We start from the raw sequence: 10,890 nt of genomic DNA, 5'->3' as shown, positions 1-10,890 counted from the left end.
TGGGTATTCGTAGATCGATTCACCAAGAGTTCCCATTTCTTGGAGATACGGGAGAGTTCGTTGGCCGAGAAGTTGGCCGACATATATGTTCGCAAGTTCGTTGCTCGCCATAGGGTTCCGAAATCCATTGTCTCCGACAGGGCTTTTAGATTTACCTCCCGTTTTTGTCAGAAGTTCCACGAGGAACTGGGCAAGCGGTTGCACTTCAGAACAGCATTCCATCCGTACACCGACGGTCAGAGCGAGCAGACCATTCAGACCCTCGAGGATATGTTGACGGCATGTGTCATTGACATCGGTGGGAGCTGGGATTCCCTCTTACCCCTTGCAGATTTCGCCTACAACAACAACTATCATTCCAGCATTGGTGCGCCACCTTTCAAGCTGTTGTATGGGTGGAGGTGTCGCACCCCGGTTTGTTGGGGTGAGGTCAGACACAAGATGATGGGACAGACAGAGGTAGTCTTGCAGACTACCGAGAAGATTTAGCAGATTAGGCAGCGGCTGCAGACCGCTCAGAGTCGACAGAAGAGCTATGCTGAAAGACATCGATCTGAGTTAGAGTTTCAGGTGGGTGATATGGTACTCCTGAAGGTCCCACCCTGGAAGGGTGTGATCCGCTTCAGGAAGAGGGGGAAATTGGGTCCCCGTTACATTGGTTCATTGATGATCATTTCCAGGGTTGGCAAGGTGGCATACAACCTAGAGCTACCGGAGGAGCTTAGTCAGATCCACAACACTTTCCACGTTTCGCAGTTGCGAAAGTGCCTTATGGATCAGGAGGCAGTGGTGTCGTTGGATGATATTCAGGTCGATGAGCGCCTGAATTATGCGGAGAGACCAATGTCCATACCGGAGAGGAAACTGAAAGTTCTACGGAACAAGGAGATACCTTTGTTGAAGGTACAAAGGGAGCATCATAGGGGGTCCGAGTGGAAGTGGGAGCCAGAGGCCGAGATGTGGGAGCAGTATCTGGAGCTGTTCACCACGGCATACTTCGAGGGCGAAATCTAGTTCAAGTGGGGGAGAATTATAATGCCCCGATTCTCAGGTATTAATTTTATGTAAGAATTTTCTTGAATCCAAGGTCTACTCGACAAGTTGGTTGCCCTACTCATCGAGTAGCAGCAGGTTAGTCCATGAGTTTTAGTGACCTACTCGCCGAGTCCAAAAAGGGACTCGACGAGTAGGACCTGACAGATGAACCCTAAATTTCGGCGTATTGCACCTTATTTAAAGGATCATTGGCCTCCCCCAGCCTCCCCTTTACAACTCCTTAGCACCCTTAAACCCTAAATCGTGTGTGTGTGTTTCTTTGGTGTGTTAAAGCTTAGAAGAGGAATCTTGGTGAAGAAACACTTGGGAAACAAGTAAACTGAAGCATGGAAACTCGTGGGAAGCAAAGATCTACTCCATTTGGCACCCTTTTGAAGGTATTAGGTTTCTACCTTGGCTTATTTCATCTTAAATCTCTTTTCACTACAAGAAAAATACCCTTTAATGACGCGCAAACAATGACACTCGCTGATTTACGATACGCATTTTTATGCGCCCTTAAAAATAATGTCATCCTTCCAAAATTTGAAGGATAGAGGGCACGCATTTTTGCGTGCCCTTAAATTAGTGTCTCAATAAAAAAAATTAAAAACACGGAGGGCGCTTTATGTTAAACGCGCGTCCTCTGTCGGTGTCGCTTTATAATTTTAGTGAAACGCGCCTTGAGAAGATAACGGGGGAAAACAAAACCCTAAAATTTTGAAAAGCCGCCTTTCTTTTCTACCTTTTTTTTGCATCGACTCTCCCCTCTTTTTTCTCTATTGTGAGAAGTGACGGAAAGAAGGGAGACTGGGATGGATCTGCCGGTGATGATGAATGGAGGTGCTTTCCGGTGAATTTCGGAGACGACATTGTCGATTTCGATGGTTGTTTCCCTCTTGCCCTAATTATCTTATCGATGCTCCTTCCTTACCCGTCCCGACTGCCGCCTTACCCTAGTTATCAACGCCCCTTCCTTCCTTCCTCACTTGCCTTCTTCTCTCTTTCTCTCTCTTCACCGTTTCCATATCCTTCCATCTCAGGTCATGTCTTCACAAATTCGACGAAAAGAACTAGGGCTTTCAACCACATCTCAGTAAATGTAAGTAACCTTTTCTTGTCGATACTTCATCGGTTCTTTGCTTGAAAATATCTCCAGAAGTCGATCCCGAAGCTCACCCGTGTCAATCGGACGTCGAAACATCTGTTGAAAGACAATCACATCGTCGCCTCGAATCACACACCGCCAGGCAGTGGATTCATCAAGGATTTGAGAGATTAACTGATCAAGAATTAATAATTTAATCCATGTCTTACTTACTACATAACAGAGTTGAACCACCACTCACCAAGGATTCAAAGGGAATTGTTCGAGCTCCAGGTCTGATTCTAGTTCTTCCATAATGATTAGAAACATAATTAACTCTACAGAAAAAATCATCTCTGTACCTATATTTAAAACATTTAATTTAAGTGCAAAAATGCAAAGTGTTGATGGAATTCATGTAATAGTTAGGTTAGCGAAGTTGTCAGTGGACAAACTCCTGCCAGCACCATGTAGCACTTCAGTTTCATATCCAGAAACAGGAGGGAACCTCCATTGCTTCACTGCCATAACCTCTTGTGCTGTACTTGACATTCTCACACCTCCGTATGAAGAATATTCCGGAAGAAAATGTACTTATTACCGAGATTACCCCTACTCCAGTTTTGGTAAGTTGAGCATAATCTGTTACTTGATTTTGTGAATTTGTAAAGGTTGTTGTATTCTTTATTGGAATGACAGGAAGTGGAGATGAGTTGATTGATGGAAAAGAAGATGAATATGCATGGTTAGAGGAGATAGATGCACCAGATGTAGCAATAAAAACAATTGATATTGTGAGCAAGAGTGTAGTAGTAGAGTTTGAGGTATCATATTTATATTTATTTGCTTATTTTTTTTTATTTCATTTATTATCATTTTATTAAAAAAAGTTATTTTTTTAAGGTTGGTGGAAGCGGTATAAGAATCGGGGGAATGGCAAAAGGTTCCAGAATGATCCACCCAAACATGGGAACACTTCTTGGTGTATGTACTAATATTTCCATATTATTAATTTATTACCACAAAATGTTTTGTAAAAAAATTTTAATTGATTCAAAAAAAATGTCAATTTTCAGGTTATAACGACTGATGCTCGTGTAGATACTGACATCTAGCGAAAGATGGTTCAGGTTGCTGTGAATCGAAGTTTCAACCAAATTACTATAAGTAGTAGCATCATTAAAGGGTATTTTAGTCGTTTAACCAACAGTGACATGTGTGTATTAATAACTAAAATGTTGTAGGTAGATGGGGATACTAGCACCAATGATACCATTATTGCTTTGGCTAGTGGTTTATCTGGATCAAACAGCATATCATCATTACATAGTTCTGAAGGAAACCAACTACAAATGTGCCTTGATGCGGTATGTTTAAATTACCAATTTACCCTTTTGTTGTTACATGCATTTTACAAGTGTTTTTTTTGTTAAGGTAATGCAAGGGCTTGCCAAATCAATAGCATAGGATGGAGAAGGGGCAACATGTTTGATAGAGGTCTGTTTTTTTTTGGGGGGGGGGGGGGGGGGGGGAGGGCAGAAGGGTATTTATGGAAATGAGAAATTATGCAGGTGACAGTAAGTGGTGCAGCGAGTGAAAGTGAAGCAGCAAAGATTGCACGTTCAGTGGCATCTTCTTCACTTACCAAGGCATGATGGTTAATATGTTGTTATTTCAAGGTGAAATAACTACTTCCAATGATATAATGATGATTTTTTATGGTTGGTTTTATCAGGTGGTAATTTATGGTAGGGATCCAAATTGGGGGCGGATAGCCTGTGCTGCAGGGTGTGTGGGGATTTTTTTTTTGACTCAAATGCCTTTAGAATAGCACTTGGAGATATTCTACTTATGGAAGGAGGCCAGCCACTTCCATTTGATAGGTAACAGTAACACCATACATGATACATGATACATGATAATTGAACTACTGAAAATGCGGGAGTGTTCCAGGGCAGCAGCTAGTAATTACCTGAAAGAGGCTGGTGATGCTCATGGCACTGTCAAAATTCAGATATCCATAGGTAACTTTATTATTAAGTCATTCTTTCTGCATTAAATAAAAAAGAAACTTGTGTTATTTATTTGTTTATTTTGGGTGGAACGTGAACAGGGGATGGACCAGGAACAGGGTTAGCATGGGGATGTGATTTAAGTTATGATTATGTCAAGATTAATTATGCAACCTCTTTAGGCCCAGGCAGTCTTGTAAATGCTGGTCAAGCAAATGCAGCCACGGTAATTTTTTACTTAACTTTTTGTTACCCGTGATGTAAAATGACGTATATGCCCTTACAGGGGGATGCAGGTTACCAAGATGTAATAGACTGCTCATATGCCCTTTCCAATGTATGTAAAGTGTAAACCTCACTGTGTTCATTTACGTCATTTTACATTACGGGTAACAAAAAAGTTAAGTAAAAAATTACAGTGGCTGCATTTGCTTGACCAACATTTATCAAGATTGTCCGGGCCTAAAGAGGTTGCATAATTAATTTTGACATAATCATAACTTAAATCACATCCCCATGCTAACCCTTTTCCTGGTCCACCCCCCGTTCACGTTCCACCCAAAATAAATTAGGTTGATTCTGCTCTTGTTATGAACACAAGTGTATTTTCGTCATTTCTTCTCTCTAGTTTTATCTCGGTGACATGATAAATTAGGTTAATTTCATTCTTGCTTTAAATAACATATTTTGAACAAGAGTAATATTTTAGGTGATATTTAAAAATGATCAAAATAACCTTATTTCTGAACAAGGGTATATAATACATAATTACAATAAGAGAATAATAGATAACTCAAAATAAGGGCAAAATGTTCTTTATCCCGGAAGACAAGATAAAGAACGTGTTTTGTGTATCTATTTATAGTACATATCTTTCACATAACATAAACAACTCTTTAAATTCCATGCATCGTTGACCGGATAATATTTAGGTATAGTTAGTTGTGTACTGTTTCCATGTTACATAATTGATCAATACCTCACTAAATTGATCATCTTTTACAGCCAATTTTGGTGTACATGTCTAAGGTTGATGGGAGATTCAATTTTAGCCCCATCAGTGTTAACTTTCTGACAAAAGTTGCAAAAGTTATCTTTGCACTTGTCATGTTTCTAATACATGTATGTTCTTCATTTCTTAATTTTATTATATTTATCTTCTGCTTTTGTTTTGGAAAACTTTTGTGTGACCTAAACTTATCTTTCATCTGTTTACACCTGAATATATATGATGCTAACTTGTTGGCCTAGTTATTAGGTATTCTGCTTTCATTATTTGCATGTTATCTTAATTGATTTTTAAGTTCTAAACTTAGTGTAGTACTTTTTTCCCTTATTCCTTACAAGTTGCTAAATTCTTTGTTAATTTTCAGGCTAGAAATCAGAAGATTGGAGAGAAGCCACTTCTTTCTGTCTCTAGCTTTGTACAGGTAAATTTGCCACTTTTTCCTGTTTGAGTCAAAATATTATGCAATGGTTAGGCTTCTTCCAACAACAAAGTACTCATTATATTCTTAATGATTCCAAATTCTACTTTATGCTAGCTATAAAATGCTTAAAAGTTAAAAATTTATACTATATCTTATAACCTATAGAATAAGTTCATTTTTTTATAAAAGCAACAACAAAGCTCATGCTCATGTCTTTATGTATGCCATGGTTTTCTGCAGGCAGCTCGCAACAATGTGCTTATTGAGATCTATTATAAGGTTACTTCTCTCATGGCCAATAATATATGTAGTTGCTTTATTTTTTATTTGAGGATCATAAATGAAATTTATAATAATGTGTACTTGTCTTAATCATTTCCTGACTGCAGAATTCAACCGGAGGATCAGAGCTTAGCACTAATTAATGTAGGAATTTTGATAACATATTTGCTACCATTTGTTTGTAAATTTTTGTTACAACTTCTATTAATTTGTTTTATCTTTCCATGGAACGATTATTTGTATGACATTAAATTTATGCAATGGATTCTATTTTTGTATATGGTATTTTATTATCTATTATTAAACATTAAATACAAATTTAATTTGAAAATAAGCAAATCTATAAATAATATTTTTTTAAACATTTAAAATTATGATACGCAAAAATGTGTGTCATCTTCATTTATGACATGGCCTTTCTTGACAGGGGCTTCCTTGATACGCATTGCGTGTCATAAACACGCGCGTCGTAAGGTTACGACACGCAAATGCGTGTCGTCTTCCTTTATGACAGGGCCTTCCTTGATACGCATTGCGTGTCATAACCGCGCGTCGTAAATGCGCGTCATAAATGCCCGTCGTAAATGCGCGTCGTCTAAAGCGCGTCGTCTCTCTTTATGACAGGGCCTTCCTTGACACGCATTTGCGCGTCGTCTGAGCATTTTACGACGTGCAATGAGCGTCGTAAAAGGCCTTTTTTCTAGTAGTGTTTGGGTGGGTTTTACGAAAGGTCTCTTATGTTTGACCCAAGATCTAAAGTTGCAACTTCAGATTTGGACTCCCTTTTGCCTCTAGATCCATAAAGTTATCAGCTTTGGCAAGTATGAGCTTTCCCTCAAGTGTGAGACTTCTTTACAAGCTTGGTTTTGTCATTTTTAGACTTTAGAGCTTTTCATGCACGTAAAGTTTGCAACTTTACGCGATAAACATTCCTTGGGAAGCTGGATATGCATTTTGGAGCCTTAGCATTGCTTAAAAAGCCTCTGAATGGATGAAGGACTGAAGGGACTCGGCGAGTCGCATGGTCCACTCGGCGAGTCCGATGAAGATTATCGTGGGCTGGGCAAGTCAGATGAGTGACTCGACTTGTCGGCTAGGGTTTTCCCAACTTTGGACACGTAAGAACACGGCGAATTGTATGGGAAAACTCGACGAGTAGACCGAGGATTTTACGACCACTGACACTAGAAACTCGGCGAGTTACTCAAGTGACTCTACGAGTTGGCGAGTTATGCCAGGAACTCGGTGAGTAGCTGAGGGTACTCAACGACTTGAGGTCAAAATGGATTGTTGACCTTGTTAGTTGATTTTGACATTGACCAATGGTTGACTACTGGACTTCTGGGGAATTCTGGGAATTTATGAGCATGGTGGGGACATTTAGTCAAGAAGGTCATGATGGGTATTAACTTAACATTTATTATGTGGTAGTGTGGGATTTCCGGTGAGACAGCAGTCCGAGATTTGCAGTACTTCTGCACTACTTGCGAGGTGAGTTACCTCACTATACTAAGGGGTCTGAGAACCAAGGCAGACCCATTGGATATGTTATCCTATGAGTGGCATCATGATTGAGTATGAGTTAGTTTGCATGTTTGTTGGTATGCCAGTTGGTAGATCTATAGGACTACCTGTGTTATTATCTGATTGTCTGTATGCCTAGTGGATATGATAACCTAGCAGTTGGTAGTATGTGGAGTATGAGTTAGTGTTGCATGCTAGTTTCTAGGCCAGTTAGGTAGATCTGTAGGACTACCTGTAGCATTATGTGATTATCAGTATGTGCATAAGTTGTGCTATATGTCGACATCTTATGTGGGATGGGGTGAGGTGATACTACTCCAAGCGGTAACCAACAAAACCGGGAGCATTCCAGATACGAGCTGAGGGAGACTCATACTGTGGGCTCGGTGGCAATCCAGATGTGAGCTGAGGGCTTGGAAGGCAATCCAGACTCACACTTTGGGCCCAGGGGTAATCAAATCCGTAAGGCTATGTGTGACAACCCGATATTTCGGGTCAATGTAATGTAAAACCGATCAAATTTAGGTCAAAATGTAACCTTCCTAAAATCTTATTCGGATTAAATAAAGTAATAGGAATCATATCGAGGTTTGCGTACATAAAAAGAACGTCCAAATCTGACTCCGGATGAGGAAGTTATGAAATCTTGAAGAAATTCCTTAATCACGTCATTTTAATAAATAAATAATAAAAATAATTTCGGAATTTGCCAACGGAATCTAAACGAAAGTCGTAGATCATGGTCTCACCTTCGCGTGGATATAAAGAACGTCAAAAACGGAGTTCGTATGAGAGAGATATGAATTTTTGAAGTTTATTTAAAATAAATAAAAATTTAATTATAAATTCCCGGTAATATCCGAAGGGGAGTCATCGGATTGGACCGAAGTACGCCCTGCGTACCTTCATACGCCCCGCGTACTAAGATCGAGGGTCTCGGATCGTCCACGTCGCACTATCCGAAGAGTTCTAACCCGTCCGACCCGTCCGAAGCTCCGACCCGTCCGACCCGACGTCCCATCCGACCCGCCGTCCCATCCGACCCGCGTACCCAGCAACCCGTCCCATCCGAACCGAGGCAGTCGAGGCTTCGGTCATGCATGACGTACGCGTACGCGCTGCGTACGAGCGTACGCCCCGCGTTCGGAGGCGGTTCAGCCTTCCTATAAATAGGATGCGAGGCTTTCCGAAAATGTTGCTCATTTCTCTCCTCTCTCTCACAACTTTGTCTCGTTTTCCGTGCCCGTTATAACCCGAAGCTCTGGTCTTTTTGCTCAAGTCCCGAGGGTCGATTTTACTCCCAAGATTCCCGAGAATCCCGAGAAAAATCCGTTTTCTGAGACGAGACTCTGCCCGGTTTTCCATCTCGCTTTCTTCAATCAATCAAGTGAGTTTCATACCCCCTAATCAACCTGTTAAATATTCTAAATGTGTTTATATGCTTTCAAAGGGGGGGAATACAAGTTAATTACTTATAGTTATTGTTTCAATCACTTATGATTGCTCTAATCACATGTGATTAATAACTAGGGAAATCAGTGGTTTTATCACTATTCAAACTATATATATCAAACTGTTTTACTTCTAAATGTTTTCCAAACCCATTTACTATTCGAATTTACACTGCAACTGTGATTTAAGCAAATGTTCCTTATACTTAAACTGTTTTAATCAAATCTACGCCTTCAAATTGTTTTATAGATTGACATCAAGTTAATCTTTCTTTAATAAAATATACTTATGTTTCAAATGTCTTATAAACACTTATTTATGTTTTTAAATTACAAATTGCATGCCCATATATGTATAGACGTATAAATAATGTTTAAAAGGCTTAGGAAGGCTATCCACCTTGTTTCCTTTTCCTCGATTTGGATGTGGTCTGATAGGATTTTGGGTGACCATCCGAAGGTCGTTTCCATATTAATTATATATCAAATATACATATATAGACATAAAAGTACTTCCATAATCATACGTACTAAACACACTGTTAACAAGTTACCATCGGGGTAACACAGAATCATACTATTACAACTGCTAGATCAATGAGTCAGTTCATTCATGAGTCTATACTAGGAAGGGAATATATACAACTATACTACGAGAACATATACAACTATACTAGAACAAGAAACATTTCATCACACATGCAAGGATACGATAACAAATGTGATCCACTGTATCGGAGCATGCCTTAAATGTCATGGCCCGAGTTGTAGCCAGAATTCTCTTGGAGGGAGAGCGTTGAGTTTGCGTATAGATCTATACTGGATTGACTATCCTACACCTTGCTGCTAGCTACAGCCGGACCTGCAGGTCTGCGGGTGCCAAACGTCATTCCGTTATTACGACCGTTCTTTATGTCGTTGTTATCAGTCGATAGTATGGTGCAATTATCACATTATACCTTAATATAAATCCGGTTTAAGGTAGTAGTAATTAGTACAACAGTAGTTCTTATTATACAAAACTACAGTACTACAATGATTTACCCATTACATATTTTGGTGATAATCTCACTTAAGCATTAATGTACAAACTATATTTTATCAAATGATAGTTATACTTGGGTAATCACACACTTTTACAACAGACGAGTTTACAAAACTATTAAGCCTTGGTAGAAGGTTACTTTTATAGAAAATATAGGATTTTCTGAGAGATTCAAACTTTTGCAAATACTTTTAAACATGTATTTACATTTTTACAAACTTATACTTTGGGACAAGTTCAAACGTTTTTGAAAATGAACATTGACACTAAAACACTTATGAACTCACCAGCTTAATGCTGATAAACTCTTTCAAAATAACTTGTATTCTCAGGTCATCAGTAGACAGGTACCGATGCCAGCTTTTGAGATGATGGAGCGTACTCAAGACTCATCATTTTATTATTTTGATTTACGTTATATTTTTGGTGTCTAAAACTGTACAAAACACGCATGTATTAAATTTATATATTTAATGCAATGGATGATGTTGTTTGCCTATTTACATTTACTGTGTTGTGATTACCTTACATGACGTCCTCCGCTCCAGAACGTTTCCGCCGTTCTTGGTTTTGGGGTGTGACAGATTGGTATCAGAGCATTGTTTATAGTGAATTGAGTATATCAACCCATAAAAGATATACTAAACTATAAACCCATTAGGGACTAAACTCTGACCAAGAGTCTATACTTAAAATAATAAAATATTTAACTAAGTATACTAGTCTGCATTCATACTAAAATAAGTGTCGCAATGACAAGAACAAAAGTATTACGATTGTTAAATATCACAAGTAAGCTCGGGGATGTATGGTCAGTCCTGGAAATGGCATAGCCTGATCAACTATGCTGATCCTAGGAGTGATTAGCACATGCCTTAGAATGGTTGTGATAGGTTAGCAAGTCTAAAAACTTACCAACACTACCACAAGGAGATCAATAGAACTTAAACTTAAAATACTATAGGAGTATTTTGCGCTACTAGTTACACGTATACTATATTCTTATACCTCTATTCTCGCATAG

General features: G+C 39.1%; 1 pseudogene; it reads left to right on the top strand.

The window, feature by feature from the left end:
- The first annotated feature begins 2,516 nt into the window (after positions 1-2,516).
- The window catches only part of LOC111908803 (arginine biosynthesis bifunctional protein ArgJ, chloroplastic-like), a 30,841-nt pseudogene continuing 22,467 nt past the window's right edge, over positions 2,517-10,890 (top strand).

This window comes from Lactuca sativa, chromosome 6, assembly GCF_002870075.4.
Source record: "Lactuca sativa cultivar Salinas chromosome 6, Lsat_Salinas_v11, whole genome shotgun sequence".
NCBI lineage: Eukaryota > Viridiplantae > Streptophyta > Magnoliopsida > Asterales > Asteraceae > Lactuca > Lactuca sativa.
This window is presented reverse-complemented; position numbering and strand designations above follow the sequence as displayed.